At 43.4% G+C, this 14,494-nt stretch overlaps 1 pseudogene; it reads left to right on the forward strand.

Moving 5' to 3' along the window:
* The first annotated feature begins 5,955 nt into the window (after window positions 1–5,955).
* LOC146200807 (uncharacterized) lies at window positions 5,956–9,122 on the forward strand (annotated as a pseudogene).
* The last annotated feature ends 5,372 nt before the right edge of the window (window positions 9,123–14,494 follow it).

Genomic DNA, 14,494 nt, shown 5'->3' on the forward strand with positions numbered 1-14,494 from the left:
AGCCTCGAGAAGGAACAGCAGTTTACAGTGGGCAATGAAGCACTGGAAATGGTAGGCGAATATGTCTACTTAGGACAGGTAATAACTGCAGATCCGGACCATGAAAGGGAATTAGCTAGGAGAATAAGACTGTAATGGAGTGTATTTGGCAAGTACTAGCAGATTTGACTAGCAGCTTACCGGTGAGTCAGAAAAATAGCTAAAGTTAATGGCATTCTAGTAAAAACCCAGAAGAAGAAATGGACATGTGCCGGGCATGTATTGTGGAAATAGGATAACTGAGTGTTGCTTAGGGTAACAAACGATTTCAACGGCTGGAAAGCATAGCAGGAGATGGCAGAAAGTTAGGTGGGTGGACGAGGTGTACTTTGCGGGAGTCAAATGAATGCAGCTGGCACAGGAAAGGGCAAATTGGAAAAATATGGAGATATGCCTTTGCTCTTCAGTGGGTATAGGCTGGCTGATAGTGCTGTCTAATGTAATTTGAGTATGACCAATTTAGATGACCACTTGGTGATTGGGAACCTTCACAATTCTGCCCCCTGGACCTCCAAAATTTGATGAAAATCAACGTCTGACCTAATTTGAGTATGCCGAATTCAGTTCATACCTCCAAACAAATTCAGGTCCCATCTGAAATTTAAATTCTTGCAATTTGTCGAAAATTGGTGCCTAATATTATTTGAGTGTGACCAATTCTGCGATGACTTTCAAATTTAGGTGGGCCATGTCGAAAACTTGGCCAACCTCTGGATTTCTGAAATTTGACCTCATCAAAATTTATCCAGATTTTATGTCTAGCTTAATTTCAGTATAGCTGACTCAGTTGTGATTACCAGATTCAATGGGCCACTCCCGTATTTTGGTTTCTTGATTCCCATAATTTCAACGATAGAAAGGGCAACTAAGTAATGGTTCTAGGCAAGAAAACACAGGACTCATAATGGAACGAAGCACGGAACTTGAATGCTTCTGAATTTCAGCACATGATCAGGCTTAAATGCATCACTGTAATCTTTTATTCTAGCGCTGTGGCTGATCCACCATTAGAGGGAAACTCCCTAGTGGTGGAATGGCTCCTCTGATATCGTGACTTGAATGTGTGGCCATCTCACTAGGGCAATGCATACATTTTAGTCACAGTTTGTAAGCTTCCAAATCATATCACCTTCAGATAATTTTATTCCTGCTCTCAGTATTTTCACTGATGCAGCTCTGGTTTTTGGTGGACAGTGAGCAGTAGGATGCTCAGAAGATCTTATTGTCAGCTTTCATAGTGTCTTGTTCTTTCTAAACCAAGACTGGACCAAAACCTTAAATTTGGCATATTTTTGTGTCTTTATGTTACAGACATCCAAGCTGCATGCATCTTTTGCTTGCTGTCCAAACATCTGGATCAACCGAGAGCAGAGGGAGCAAATTCTGTGCCTTTGGTGAGTTAAGCTAGCATTATGCTGTACACAGTGTGTGCTAACTGGAATATTGTTTTGGTATTTAGACCCTCATATACTATTGAAAGAAATCGTAGTCTCATTTCATTTGTAATATTTGTAATTATTATGTGGAGCCTGAAAGATGCATTTTAGATTTGGACGCATGTTATTTTGTACTTTTGCACATATTATTCGAGCACAGCTATGCAAAAACATTTGAAGATAGTAATCACATTCCTCTGTGCATGAGAATGAAGCATCAGTTTTTATGGTACATTCCTCTTCAGGACTAAGTTCCAATGGTAATGTGCATAAGTAGAACTCTTTAATTATATATGTGACCAGGACTCATACTAGATCTGGCTATTGGTGCAACATATTTTATTCAGTAGGATATTTGCACTCAATAAAAATATGCCTTCTACATATAGGTGCCTGAAGAGGCACAAAAACCAAGGTACTTGAATCAGTGCCACAATGTTCCACACATTTGTGTCTGATCTGGTTGTTCGAAACACTGCACTGAATATGATAGCCAGGAAAAATTGACTTAAAGGGCTTATAGACTGGTATTTAAAAAAGAAAAACCTTAGACTTAGACAGTTTTTTTATATAAATTTTGAAGATGGGCTGCTTTGTTGTGCCCTGCAGGTTCTAAAGTGTGAAATATTTTATCAAACTGCAGTAACAGCTTTTGCTGATACAAATTTGTAAGCCAGTAGATTGTAACAATGCTGTCATTTGTAGAAATAGCGAACATTTTTACTTCTGTTCTTCCTTTTTGTTTCTTATTCAGGACAAAGAGAAGCTATATACACCATGCATCGGATTCACCAGCATCATCCTCGCAGAGGCACAAGAGATTTTTTTTTTAATTTTGTACTCGGAGTTCTAGACATCATAGAAGGTGCTATAGCATGAATGGCAGCACAATGGCTTTTTGTATACTTGATCAGGTATTTTTAGGTGTTTATGTAACAAAGGCGTGATGCACATCATTCAGCGCTTCATAGTAGCACATCAAATTGCTTTTGCCTAAAGACCAGGCCATGGTAAAGCACATTTTTCTTGCCATTGAGAATCTGCTCTTCTAGCCTTGAAGCCAAAGTCATATTTTTGATAGCATGTATCTGTCTGTCATGTCCCCTGAATGGTTTCAATAAATGATTTTCCAAGAGTACAGTTTCATGTGTGTTCATTCTCGTTGAATGTTTGAAAAGTTTTAAACATTCTGAAACCAAGAGAAAGCAGCTGTGTTGTCTGCAGCACATACTGGATATTTTGGGAAGTGCAAAGCCTTGATCATTTCACTGAGCATTGCTTGGCCACATAGTATGTAGTAAAAAAATTTCCAAACCGAAAAGGACGGTATAAAAGCGCAAAATTTAAAAAAGGGTGTGAAGGTAAAAAATGTTTCTTACACCCATTGTGAAAGGGTGTAACTGGCATAATACACCTTCCCCAGTTTCTGCTGGAAAAGGGAAAAATTATGAAACATTACCCTTTATAAGGGTACATTTCAACCTAGAATTACCCTTTCTGAAGGGTGTAAGGGTGTAAGTTATATACATCGATATCCACCCTTAAGGGTGTATTTTGGTTTACAGTGTAGCCGCAAGCGGCCGCCCAACAGTATATACCTGAGGAGCCATCTCGCATCTCGGACTGGGACCGCTGGTCCGTATCGAGGGCCACTTGACATCCGCCCGTTACAGCGAACTTCTAAACGACGTTATGCTGCCTTACGCTCGCCAAGGACCCTTTCCCAACGGCAGTTTCATCTTTCAACAGAACCTTTCCACTATACACGTGTCTCGCCATGTGAAGGAGCTGCTGGAAGACGAAAGTGTAGAGGTCCTGCAGTGGGCTCCAAAAAGTCTTGATCTTAATATTATAGAGAATGTTTGGGGCGGATGAAGCAACGCTTGGTGCGGCGTCCACTTCAAAGTACGAATGCTGACGGCCTTTGGCAAGCGGTACAAGAATGGGAGCGGCTCCGTGAAGATGGCGCATTTGTTACCTCCCTCTGCTCTTCTTTACCGAAGAGGATGGCTGATGTCATTCGCCTAAAAGGCTGTGCTACTCGCTACTAGAAGCGGGCGAAAATGTTCAAAGTTACCTTAAGTGCAGGATGCTTTCCACAGTTCTCACTGTAGTGTGAGTAGCAGTTGATTTTTGCTAAATGCTTCTTTCTCCTCCACTCTCAATAAAATGATTCTCCAAACCACAAATTGTGCAATGCTTGTGTTTTGTCTTTGACATATATGCACGCAAAATACAGTCAGTAGTATTTTACTTTAAAACGTATCTATATATATAAAATATATTCTCACATAAGAGAACGAAAAACGTGAGCGTCTTTGCAACTTGGCTTATGGTCAACTTTTCACACAACTGAGGCCACTACAACGCGAAATATTGAGAGAAGCAGCAATGACATTCCTCGAGATGTCAAAACGTATCTTTAGTTGCAGTAGTGCATGACTGTTGAAGGTGCCACCTCGATGAAACCACTGGTAAAGGTTATTTTAAAATGTAATTTTATTATTTTCTTTTCGCACCCGGAAAGTCGATCTGCAATTATACGGTACCGTACTCCACTGTTGAGAGTATCTGAGCGGCGATGAAATGGTAATAGCATCAAAATTACCATATGCATAGGTTTCCTCGCCATTGGTTACAAATTCGCATCCCCAATATCCAGGCACTCCTTTTGTAAAGGAACGCATGTTGCTTTAGCGGCTGGTAACCCGCATCAGATTATCGCTTTGCGCATGCATGGGAAATTGACAGCCGCTTAGTGCCCGCGCCTTTGTTATCAGCTATCTGTTATCGCTATGCGAAGTATACAGTGAGCGGGAGCTGACCGGGAGTGCATCCGCTGATCTAACAGCCTTAGCCGCGAATATCTCGTTCGCGAAGTTACTGCCAGCGTGCGCTAGACTGCGCTGATTGTACAGTTCGGCATGCTTTCCCGCGTTCACGCTCATAAATTTTATGACTGTACATCAATGGCCCAACAAGATATCGGAAACGTCCATGAGCCGCATAAAAAACTAGAAATACATACAATAAAAGCATGCGGCACTTAAAACACAGTGTTGAAAAGTAGTGTTCCAAAATCACAAGTATCGCTACAGCACTTTTCACAGTGCGCAGCAGTAGCAGTGGTGCCTCCTCACAAATGGCCCCTTTTCATTATGGGGATGCTTAACCGCAACAGAGAGTGACCGAACTCGAGAGCAGAGAAAGCACGTGGATGCAGAGAGAAAAATATAAGTAGGCGTTAGAAAGCTGTGACGCCATCTCAAAATAAAACTAAAATGCTAGCAATGCTCGCTGCAGTGTCTGAAATATCGTGACTGGCCATGTCACAGCCACAGAGAGTTATCCCTGAGTATGGCAAACATTTGCGGATAGGCGGCGCATTTTGGAGCAACGTGACGCAAATTTAACAAATTTCACGCTTATGGCACAGCTTGGCGCGTAAATGCGCAGCTGTATCAAAATGGCGCAATCCGCCTTTTGCGGGAGGATGTGGCGCCATCATGCGGATGTTTCAAGAAACACTTTGAACGGCAGTGTAGCAGACGACACGAAAGCGCACCATATGAAATAGCCAGGGTAGAAAGCGAAAGCTCCCCTCTTTGTTTTGCCCTCGGGCGGAAAGTAATGCCAGTGCAATTGCAGTATCATGTTCCCACTGTATAGGGGAATGATTCAGCGTTTTCACAACCCACTCATAACGCACACAACTACTGTCTCTGCACTGTAGGAACGTATAGCGCGTGCCATGACGCGGGCCGTGACGTCTCTCAGCGTGCAGATTCCCGATATAGTGTTAAATTTATTCTCAAAAAAGAATTCGAAAGGAGAGAGCGGCGGCAGAGAGAGAGAGATCTCAAAGGGCAAAGCAGCCAGGGGTTTGTTGACGCCGCAGCGCTCGATGGAATCGTCTCCTGTGACTCAATACGACCGGCGCATATGCGGTCTTGAGTTACCGAGCAAGTACAGTCCCCGCGACGCCGGCGCCTTGCGTTATGTTCTAGCGTCCAGCTATAGGATTTCATCTACGAAGCTTAGCAGAGAGGCACTTATCCACACCCCCTGAACAGAGCATTGTCCGGGCCGGCATGCTTAACAGAAGCCTGCACGAAACGCGCGACATGTTTCTCACAATCGATGATTCACACTATAGCCCTGCAGGTTTCTGCCGCCCAGACCTTATGTGGTCACAGTGGTGAAAAGGTTCGATGCACAAAGAATGGTCTTTCCGTTGTGAAAGGATCCACAACCTTTCAACCTCTGCAGCGATTTCTGCGGAATCAACGACCTGATGACACATGTGCATGTCGGTCAGGAACTGACACTGTTCTACATTTAGAGCGCTCCACTCCGCACCTGAACGAGCATGAACCCTCCATGAGACTCATTTGTGCCGGGCGGTTTCCTTGCCGTTGCAGACGGTTGGACAAAGACAACGACTTTTAAGCTCCCTAACGAAGGGCAGCTATTTGCATACATGGAGAAAAATGGAGCACGATACCCGCGGCAAACAGCGAAGGGCAAGAAGTACCGTGGAGAAGGTTATATACGAAACCTGATGTTTAACAACTTGTCATCGGATCTCTCGTACGCCCTCCTTCGCAGTATTTGTCTACCTTCAATGAAAGGCGGCTATTACATTGTGCGCGCCATTGTGGAGAAGGCGACAGGCAACGTGCTTTCGGGCCACTGCTTATGCCCGGCCGGGTGAGTAAACTACTGGCACACTTTCATATGCATTGATACTTTGCTGACACGTACGTCCTCGCTAAACTGCAAGTATTGCTTTCTCGATTATCGCAGCCTTAGTGGAACCTGCCAGCATGTCGTTGGGCTGCTCCTGGCGGCATCTTATGCGGCGACATGCGAAAGTGCCACGTACACTGATCTCCCCTGCGCGTGGATTGTGCCTTCGCAAGGTGGGGAAAAATATCAACGTTCGTCCTCATAATCAGTATAGAAACAAGTTTTCCTTTGTTGATTTTGCAAGGTTAGCAAGAATATTTCAATCTACATGCGGAATTTCTCTAGCCAAGATGTGCTGAGATTTCCTGAATAGCACTTCTGCATTAGGTATACTTTGTTCTTGGTCCCCGGCAGATTTGCTCAGACCTCTTCATAAGATACATTTGCTGAAAACTTCAAACGGTACATTGTCTTTCAGCATATCGACGCTTGTTGTATTGACCTGACAGTATTGTTCCTTCTTCACTTTGTTGTACTCATATGGCAGTGCATTTTTTTTTTCATTATGTTGCCAGCGATTATTGTTTTCCCGCAATGTTATATACTCATCCTGCGAAAGTTCCTGGTGGATTGCACTATCTATAAATAAAGTTTATGTGGTGAACTGCACAAAATAAACACCATGTATAAATTTTGATATTTAATACTACCATACAGGTAACAGCACTTATAATGAAAATAATGCCAACTTGCAAGGCTAAATCACAAAGCATTAATGGGAGAAATACCCTTGATTTCATCAGCCGTGCTAGCGTTTCTGTGAACAGCAAAGTAAATTCGTATATGGACTGTCAATGCAGATTATGAACTGCAGAACGCGGATAGAAATAATTTTTAACTAATGGAAGTAATTTCATATTCACTCATTTTTAATGATTATTCATTTATTTCAGCAAGGAAGACAGAACCACCAATGCCACTCTAAGATATTGCTTTCTGTAAAAGTGGGAGCAGGAAACGGTGCTACGATCCTACGCCAGGTAAAGAACCAGCAGATCCCACTGGCCTCCTGCATGCACTGCAAGAAGCTTCACAGAACTGTCTTGTCCTGCGCTACGCAAAACAACAGGATAGTGCAGAAAACGTACGTAAATATATTTGCGCATTATCTGGTACAAAACAGGTACAGGTTTTAAAACTGCTAATATGCACCTAATCCGGCAATGTAGGATTACGCAGAAGGGGATTGATTACCTGAAGTTGTATGCAGGACAAAAAAAAAAAACAATCATAATTTCAGTGCTCCAGAATTAGAATTACAGACTGTTGAATTATTCACCGACCTATTCAAGTGAGGAAGCTTCTAATCATTTGTGCATTCGCCAGTTATGTGCTTGAGTGCATCTGCTAAGTGTAAGAAATGTGGGTGGCACATAGTGGAGGATATTCGCCAGCCCAAGGGCCAAGAAAAAAAATGTCAGGCATTAGAGAATTTGCACTAACAAAAATCACTTATTAAACAACAGAGCCTTTAATGTAACATGTATGACAGCTCAGGATAAACAAAATTTTGTTTTTGATGATACATAAACATTGATGACCATCATCTTCTGTGTTCACACAGAACTTTTTTTTTAGCCTGAATGTGTGGATAAGGTTCGCTCTTTTATGTCGTGGTATGTTTTGGTGACATCCATAAGACAATGAAAAGGTTTGAACTGCATTTTCAACACTGTTTTCTCACTGAGGAGTTCATTTCAGGTCACAGACCAAACTGAAGGTGTGCAGAACTTTCACGGTAATGACACACCGCCCATTCAAGACAACGAGGATCTCTTGAGTGCCTCAAGCAAAGCATTCATTTAAGAAATATTTGATGGTAGGGAAATGAATGAATGTACACATCCAAACACATATGTGCCACAAGTAGCATCACTGCCAAAATTAAACTATGGAGTTTACTTCCCAGCCATGTAGTGGAGCCCCCACAACACCCTTAACGACCAAAAGGTCTCGAGAGGTGAGGACAGCAGTTGTTCTTTCCTTACACAGATTTAAAGCTAAAGGGGTGCCAAGTAGTCCACTGTACAGCTGAGAAATAAATCCCCATTCATTACAAACAGCCATTGTTAGCCTGACATCGTACCTTGAACTACGGTAATACCTCAACATCATTTGCATGAAAAGTGCTCGTTGGTTTTACATCAATAGCACATCTTTTTTTGCAGCGCAGCTATCCAACCACTTACTATTGATGACACAGCTGCCATCGTGGAGCTATAGGCAAAGCGGAAAGTGAGGCATGGCATGTGGAGCGGACTGGACGTCTGACGTCAGAGACATTGACGTCTGACGTCAATGTTTCATTGAATTTTACGGTGCCGCAAGCCTGAGGTTGTGGTCAAAGACATATTTTACCCTCGCCAAGTGTCTACAGAGGCAATGCGTTATGGAAGCTACCACGAAAAAGATGCAGTAGATTCATACCAAGAAATCATGACCTCCAGGGGCAGAAGAATTTCTGTCGGGTACACTGGGCTGCATGTAGACTGCCAATACCCACGCTTCTCCTGACAGACTTGTCTTTGAAGGCAATGACATTGGCCACCTGGAGGCAAAATGTCAATTTGCCTGGCAAGGATATCAGAGAAGTAGCACTTGCTAGGAAATTCTGCTGCCAAATCATTAATGGTGCAGTCGAGCTAAAAAAATTATGCTTATTACTACCAAATTCATGGCATGATGGGTGTTACAGGCCTACAATGGTGCAATTTCGTTGTATGGATGAATGCTGCAAATGTAGAGGTCTCAACACATGTTGAGAGATTTTTCTTTCAACAAGCCATGTGGGAGCAGGAAATACTGCCGGGTCTAACTAATTTTTACAAGAACTGCATTGCACCAGAGAACCTGACCTTTTCTTGTCCTTTACAAAGGACAAGAAAATGGACTGCATAACCCTAGCGAAAAAACTCATACATACGAGTTAAACGTGGCACATATATACGAGATTGTGGAATATGTGTATAATGTGTCATATGCGCCATATGCAGCATATGAGGTATATGTGGCATACGAGCAAATGTGGCATATGAGGGAATGTGGCATACGAGCAAACGTGGCATAAGAGCATACGTGGCATATGCGGCATACGTGGCGTATGCGGCATATTAAGGTGGCACACAAATATGTTACAAAACCTTTGCACGAGATGTTGTCCAGACATCAGCTGATACATTTCAAGCGTTGAGATACGCCAAAAATAGCAGGCTGCCCTAAAGATTGACACAGGCAAGAATGCCCCTTTTTTTTTTCAAGCACTATTTATTTGCAATCACATATACACATGCTGCAATAAATAAATGGATAAAACTAAGGAAGGAGTTTGCGACTCTCATATCCGTGGGCCCCCACACAGCGTGACTCCGTTCTCTCAACGGTAGGGTCCTCTGAGCAGCGTCACCTGGCGACAGATAGCGGAAATATTGCAAAAATGAATAAGAGCGCGTGTAAAGCCTGCCGTACTCGCTGCCTCAGTGGCGCAATGGATTAGTATTACGTACCTGAGCCCTTAGCGAATACAATGTTCGTTCGAATCCTGAGTTACTTTTTTTTCCGATTTTTATTTAATTACGACATTAAAATAAGCTACTAATATCTTTCCTGGAGGCAGTTTCCCTTTAGGCTGCATCATGTGATGTTTTTAATTCTTAATAGCCACAATACCTGCCATTAACGCAGCCACGAGACAACACAATGACAACGCTTAAACGATTTAATTACATAATCATTTCCTGCCTTTAGTGAGTGTATGTTACCTTTAGGTTGCGTTCAGACACCCCTCTCAGTAACAATCGCCGTTTAACCCGCTCAGAGGCAACCAGTGATGAGAAAGAAGTTGCGGGACCCTACTGTTGAGGAGACGGAATTACGCACCCACACAGCCCCACTGCAATTAAGAGTTGTAGCACATAGCAGGAGCCTATGAGCCTACTTCAAATCCTGCAGCATATCAGCAAGGTAGCGGTTAAGCTTTGCACGACGTGCTTCGTTGCTGATTTCTTGGCTTGTTGCGGCGTGCTTGATGTATGCATAAAATGCATCTGAAAAAATTATAATAATACTTTGAATTTCAGTCACAGAATAAATGTGTTTTGAATGTAAACCATAAATATGACATTCTTGTAAGGGCTGCACTTTCTTCACGTGGTTGCGACAGGGTGCCGGGCACTTATGTACGGGAGTGCCATTTCTGTTACAGACCACAGTGCAGCCCAGATTTTGTTCCCCGTTGAAATGCTCTTCTTATGTCGGCGCCACCTGCTCTGGATTTTACTTAGCATAATGTTTTAATGCAACAGCATTACACCCCATTCTCCAAAAAGTATAGTGTCGGCATTGTCAGTGAAAAATAATGGCAGTCGCTATGGGAAGTGAGCTGGCAGCTGAAATGCCATACACTCACTGGTCATTAAATTGTGTGGCGTCATGAGACCACATGATTTGGCTCCATGGTGCGTCCATAAATTCACTCAACAGATCAAAAGGTCCTTATATCAGGTCTCTTTTATCCTTAGCATCCTTGTTTTGAAAGCACTACGCACCACGGAGTACTTGCCTGTGTTTGAACTGCCGATTCTAGTCCGGTCAGTATCAGTGCTGCAACTGGCGGTTCTCATGTAGCTGTCCATGCTATCTTGTTCACCTTAACAAATACTAAGAAATTTATCAGTTTTGTTTTAGCGGTGTACCACAGCCAGTTAACTCTGCAACATTTCTGTGCACCGCCTTTGTAAAACTCTTGCTCTCACCTCTTGAAAACTCGCTGTTTGTTTCTTCGTTCTGCTCTGAAAAATAGAGTGGAAAGCACCAAATCATTAAAAGGAAACACCCGAGTGAAATCCATGCTCGCAGAATCACTGCTAAAATACAAAAAGTATTAATGAAAACTATTTTGGTTTATGTCTGGAGCGCGTGCTATCTGCAGTCATGCCACCGAAAAATACACAAGAGAGTGAATAACTCAGAACCAAGACAAAAACCCTCAGTGACATGCTCAAACTGCTCACCGACGCGCGAGATATATCAGCATCAAGTACCAGGCCTAATATATTTTCATGTACAACGAGTATCGTGCGAGCGTCTGCAGTATCTAAAATTAAAATAAATAAATGAATACAAATGAACGCGCCTCTTCCATTACGCTGGGGGGGGGGGGGGGGGGGGGGGCTTAAAAGTAAACACCTGTGCCGAACGCGACGTCGTACTTTGGCGATCTCAGCTTGCCGTCATAACGCTTCCCTCTTTTTACTACACGAGCATCGCTTCGTTTCCACAACAGACCTACCTGCTGTAGAGGCATCAAGCACCCTTTACAGACGGTCGACGTGGCGCGCATAACCACGGCCGCTCAATGGAAGCGCACTTGGGTGCGACCCGTCGCGTCGCCAGGAGGAGCCGTATTGCGCCTAGTTCTCATCGCCACCGCCGCGGCACCACCGCTCCGTGACGAGTCCGAAAGCAGGAGCAGGAACAGAACGAAAGCAGGAGCCAACAGTTGGAAGACACAGAGAGAAGGCCCAGGTGCTTATCGCCGGAGATTTTAACATGAGCAGGTGCAAGCGAGATATCTTGGAACGTGTAAAGTGTGATAAGAGAGTGTTAGTTGGAGCCTTCCCAGGGAGCACAATGAGGGCAGTGCTGAAAGAGTAAAAATAGGCTGTTGAAAAATTCCGCAGATCGAAGTATGGTGAGCGTATCAGCGGGGATAAACGATGTCCTAAATGGTGAGGCTGCAGGAGTGGTGGAAAGTTCAGCTAAGCGAGTTGACGAGATCAGGAAGATAGCAAAGCAAGCGGAGATAGTTGTATGCACAGTACCGGAGGTGCTACGATTGAACAGAAAGCTGGAAAAGGACGTGGTGACAGGTAATCAGGACATAAGCAAGTTAAGCCTGGAAAAGCGTTTCGAAGTGGTTGATGTAAACAGGGAGGTGCATAAAGCAGGTTTTGGTAGGGCTTTTCAACGAGATAGCATTTATTTTAACAGAAGGGTGGGAGCAGAGATCGGCTGGCGCCTGGCAGGCAGGGCTGTAGCTTTTTTAGGGGGTCCGCGAGGACTCCGTGAACAGAGGTAGTTAGAAGTGAAGCAGAAGAAAGTGTAATAACGGAGGCTAAGCCCCAAAAAATGGCAAGGAGGAGGTCGAGAAAGAAAAGTACAAAAAAGAAATTTAACACTAGGATCAGCTACATAAACATGCAAGGAGGTAGAAAAAGAGCGAAATGGCTAGAGATAGAACAGCAGTTGAAGGATGACAAAATAGGTGTGTACGCTCTTTGCGAGACTCATCTCAGGGCTACGTCTGCCGTTTGTAGAAGGCTACGTCTGCGAAGGGTGCAACAGAACATGAACGGAAAAAAAGGGTAGTAGGGTAGGTATGTTGATACACCAGGGAACAAATTGGCAAAGAATTAAATCATCTTGTAAAGAACATATCTGGGTTTCAGGAACAATTGCCGGCATAAGGCCATGGCTAGGGGTAGTTTATTTAGGAACAGGACATCAATGCAAGCAAGAAAACAAGGATCTTGTTGAATGTCTCAGTGACGATATAAGCCAGTTTGGAAACGGCGCCAATATCATTCTACAGGGGGACATGAACGGCCACATCGACTATCTGTACGGATACACGGATTGTAAAGGGAAGCTAATGCTAGATTTCTGTAAGCGACACGATCTAGTTATAGTAAAGAGAGAAACAAAATGTGAAGGCCAAATCACGTGGGAATTCCGCAACAAGCAGACGACCATTGACTATTGTCTAACGTCGCATGAAATTTATAGCAAGGTCACAAAAATGGAAATAGACGAAGGGGAGCGTAGTCTGGGAAGTGATCATAAACGTATTAGTCTGTAGATGGGGCCCTTGATAAAAAGAGAAATGGAACTTAGACAAAACCTAAACGCAAAATTAAACGACGATCAAATAGCGCAGACAGCAGCAGACATAGAGGAAGCAATAGAGAAAAGCCCCATGGAAGACTGGGATTATGAACAGGTAGAGCTACTCATAAGGAGGAAAATTCAGGAGGTTAAAGTAGCAAACCGCTGGAATGGAAAGAGCAAGCCACGGAGCTGGTCGAATAAGGAAATCAGGAAAGCTATTGAACAACGACGGGCTGCTTCAAGGGAAAACCGAATAGCAAAGAAAGCACAGGTATCTCAGGACGAAATCGACCAAAAATGGGAATCATATCGACAAAAGAAACTTCAGGTGCAGGCCCTCGTCCAAAGTAAAATAAGGCAGCCCACCGATCGCTGGATGGCTGACATTCACGATGCCTCTAGAGGCGGAGCAAAAAAATTCTGGAACCATTTAAGCTGGCTAGGGAACAAGAATCAAAGAAAGCAGGGTCGGATTCAAGATAACGAGGGAAATTGTTCAAAGGGAGACAACGCAGTGAACTACGTTACATCAGTTATAGCCGAGTCATTTAAGAGCGACGATAGGGCAATCTCGAAGCAACACAAGGTAGCAGAATACAAAGCAGCTTAGAACTGACCAATCTAAACTGGAAAAAGGCAGAAAAAATATTCCTAAAAACACATCTACAGGGATAGATGGAATTCCGATCAAGCTGATTAATGAACTCGGTCCAAAAAGTAAGGAAACGTTGTTAAAAGCTCTGGAAACAGTCATAATGAATAAGCAAATTCCGGACAGCTGGCGGCAGAGTAAAATGAATTTGATTTATAAAGGGAAAGAAGACAGGATGCACATAAAATCCTACAGGCCGATTACCATAACATCTGTTATGTATAGGTTAGCCATGCAGGCGGTGAAATTAAAGGTGCAATCATGGGTAGAAAGTAACAAGTTACTCGGAGAATTTCAGAACGGCTTTATAAAAGGTAGGCGCTTGGATTATAGCCTGTTCGTGCTTACCCAATGCATCGAAATATCTAGAGTGGAAAATAGACCTTTGTATTTGGCCTTCCTGGACATAAACGGGGCGTACGACAACGTAAGCAGGGAACTCCTGTGGAACTAACTAAAAGAAGAAGGTATCGGTTATGAGATAATAGAGTTCCTACAGGAAATATACCGGGATAACAAAGTAGAAATTACGTGGGATGGGATAAGAAGTATGGAGGATTAAAGGTATACAAAGGATTAAGACAAAGCTGTCCTCTATCACCGGTGCTGTTCATGCTTTATATGATAAACCTGGAACACAGGATACAAGACAGTAACCTAGGCTTTAAACTGTCATATAGATTAGGTGGAAAGGCGGTAGAGCAGCGCCTCCCCGGTTTGATGTATGCAGACG

This window comes from Amblyomma maculatum, chromosome 2 (genome assembly GCF_055883805.1).
Source record: "Amblyomma maculatum isolate TAMU_Amacu chromosome 2, ASM5588380v1, whole genome shotgun sequence".
Taxonomy (NCBI): Eukaryota; Metazoa; Arthropoda; class Arachnida; order Ixodida; family Ixodidae; genus Amblyomma; species Amblyomma maculatum.